The 3,110-nt window shown below is 47.4% G+C and overlaps 1 pseudogene; it reads left to right on the forward strand.

Annotated features, from left to right (window-relative positions):
• The first annotated feature begins 1,279 nt into the window (after positions 1 to 1,279).
• LOC110321988 lies at positions 1,280 to 2,218 on the forward strand (annotated as a pseudogene).
• Positions 2,219 to 3,110: the final 892 nt, after the last annotated feature.

Here is a 3,110-nt window from a genome sequence, read left to right on the forward strand (position 1 = left end):
GAGAGAGAGAGAGAGAGAGAGAGAGAGAGAGAGAGAGAGAGATTTGTTAGGACAGGTTCTCACTATATAGACGTGCATGGCCTGAAGCTCACTATGTAGACCAGACCAACCTCAAATTCATAGAGATCAACCTGCCCCTGCATCCCAAGTACCAGGGTTAAAGGTGTGTGTCACCATCCCCAGCATTTGTAAATTTTTTAAATGCCATTTTTAAAAAGTTGAATTGGTTTATTTTATGTACATATAGCTGTACGTGTATATGTGCACCACATGCATGAGTTACAGACAGACGTGAATGGACACGTGGGTGCTAGAAATCAAAACCTGTGTTCTCTGGAGAAGAAGTCAGTGCTCTTAACCACTGAGCAACCTCTCTAGCGCTCATTGTAATTTTTAATAAAAAAAAAATTTAAAGTAGGAACTTTAGGCCTGGGGGCGTAGCTCAGGTGGTAAAGTACGTGCTTGCAGTCTAAGAACGAGGACCTGCATCTGAACCCTAGAGCCAAGTAATTACAGAGCTATGGAGACAAAAGCAAGAGAGTCCCCGGGGTTTGCTTGCTAGGTAGCTTACCCAAGTTCCAGACAGTAGTACCTTTCCTCAAAACAAAACCAAAACCAAACAAGCAACAACAGCAAAACAACAAACAAATAAACAACTGTTTAAGACCCCATAACCAAGGCAACTCTTACAAAAGAAAGTATTTAATTGAGGGCTTGCTTACACTTTCGAGATTTCATCTATTATCATCACACTGAAAACCATGTTGGCATGTACAACCCTGGAGCAGTCGCTGAGAGCTGCATCCTGATCCACAGGCTGGGAGAGAAGCAAAGATAGATACCCGGCCTGGGGTGGGCTTTTGAAACCTCAAACTCTACTCCTAATGACACACTTCGTCCAACAAGGCCACAACATCTAATCCTTATCAAATAGTGCCTCTCCGTGACGACTAAGCATTCAAATATATGAGTCTATGGGTCCATTCTTATTCAAACCACACCTCACCCTCTCAAATCAAAAGACAAAACAAACACCTGCACATAGAACAAGCATCGGTACTCTGAAGCGCGACAACTGAATTTGACTTCTAGCCTGACACATGCACGCACACATATGTGCATATTAGCCACCCTCCCCCAAATAAGAGCATTAAAGGAAGCTCTATCATCTTTCCCACTCCAGAGACAGCTGCATCTTTTGTGCAGTGCCAGCCTTGTCCCCAAGACACAATGGTGAAGGTTTGGCAGTATTGGGCACCTGGTTATCAGGGCTTCCTTCATGTCTGGCAAAGTGGATACCATTGGCATCAGTGATACTTTCATTGACCTCAAGAACATGGTCTGTCTGCATGTTCCAGAATGGCTCTACCCATGGCTAGTTCAATGGCACAGTCAAGGCGGAGAACAGGAAACTTACCACCAACAGGAAGGCCATTGCCATCTTCCAGGAGCGAGGTTCTCCCAACATCAAATGGGGTTTTGTTGATATCAAATGTTGTAGAGTCTACTATTGTCCTCACCACCATGGAGAAGGCTGAAGATGACTTTAAGGGTGAGACCAACAGAGTCACCATCTCTGCCCCTTCTGATGATGCTCCCATGTTTGTGATGGATGTGAACCATCAGAAGTAAGACAACTCACTTGAGATTGTCAACAATACTTTCTGCTCCACCAACTGCTTAGCCCTCCTGGCCAAGGTCATCCATGACAACTCTGGCATAGTGGAAGGGCTCATGACCACGGTCCAGGACATCATGGCTACTCAGAAGACTGGATGGCCCCTCTGGAAAGCTGCGATGTGATAGATATGGGGCTGCCCAGAACACCATTCCTGCATCCACTGGTCCTGCCAAGGCTGTAGGCAAGGCCATCCCAGAGCTGAACAGAAAGCTTACTGGCATGGCCTTCTGTGTTCCTACCCTCAATGTGTCCATCATTGATTTGACACGCCACCTGGAGAAACCTGCCAAATATGATGACATCAAAAATATGGTGAAAGCAGGCACCTGAGGGACCACTGAAGGGCATCCTGGGCTACACTGAGAACCAGGTTGTCTCTTGTGACTTTAACAGTGACGCCCCCTCTTCTACCTTTGATCTGGAGCTGGTATTGCTCGCAATGGCAACTTTGTGAAGCTCATTTCCTCATTTGACAATGAATATGGCTACAGCAGCAGGGCAGTGGATCTCATGGTCTATATGGCTTCCAAGCAGTAAGAAGCCCTGGACCGTCTACCCCAGGACCAACACGAGAGGAAGAGGGGGGCTGCTGAAGAAGTCTCTGCTCCAACTCAGCCCCCAACACTGAGCATCTCCCTCCGTCTCCATCCCAGAGCCCCAGGAAAGAGGAGGGTTAAGGATCCTGCATTCTTGAATACTATCAATAAAGTTTACTGCACCCATTAGTGGATGTGTCTAGGCTTCCTGGCCCTGTTAAGTAGGGGCAGGGGAACCTGCCTCTGTGTCCTGTAGCTTTATGATGTTGACTCATTATGGGATAAACATCAGAGCACACAAGGGTCAGCCTCTTCTCTTCCTGGCCCCAGAATACTGTGGGGCAGATTAGTTTGGAGCAAGAGTCTGTTTGTAGCTTCTCCGGGTAGTAAAGAAGCATGAAGCAGGGTTGGTCTTGCTAGGTGAATGCCGACTGACTCCTTACCTATACCATCAAGGGGTCGGCAATGTGACTGGGCTGAAACTTGGCACTTTAATACCCAGTGGTCCCCTTTCCTCCCACTGATTTCAGGTCCTCTCTTTACAGCAAGGACAGGTATGTTTTCTTCTCATAGAGACGTCGGCATACCCTTTCCCAGGTCCCAGATAACCAGGGGTTTCATCTGTATGTGACAGCACCATATAGATAGATGTAGATCCTCGTGTGCATCAAGCCGCTGGCTTTCTGGGGGAGAAGCCAGCTGGAGAGAGACTGTGGGACATGAGCTGGTGCTGGATACAGAAAGTCCTGACCTCCCTCTAGGAGACAGTGGCATCGTTTCCAGGATGACCAGAGAGCACCTATGGCTCCTCTGTCTCCTCCCACCGCCTGCTGCCCCAGTATTTCCATTTCAGTCTCAGGATCTCTACCCTGAATTTTCTTATTTTCTTTTTT

Source organism: Mus pahari, chromosome 5, assembly GCF_900095145.1.
Source record: "Mus pahari chromosome 5, PAHARI_EIJ_v1.1, whole genome shotgun sequence".
Classification (NCBI taxonomy): Eukaryota; Metazoa; Chordata; class Mammalia; order Rodentia; family Muridae; genus Mus; species Mus pahari.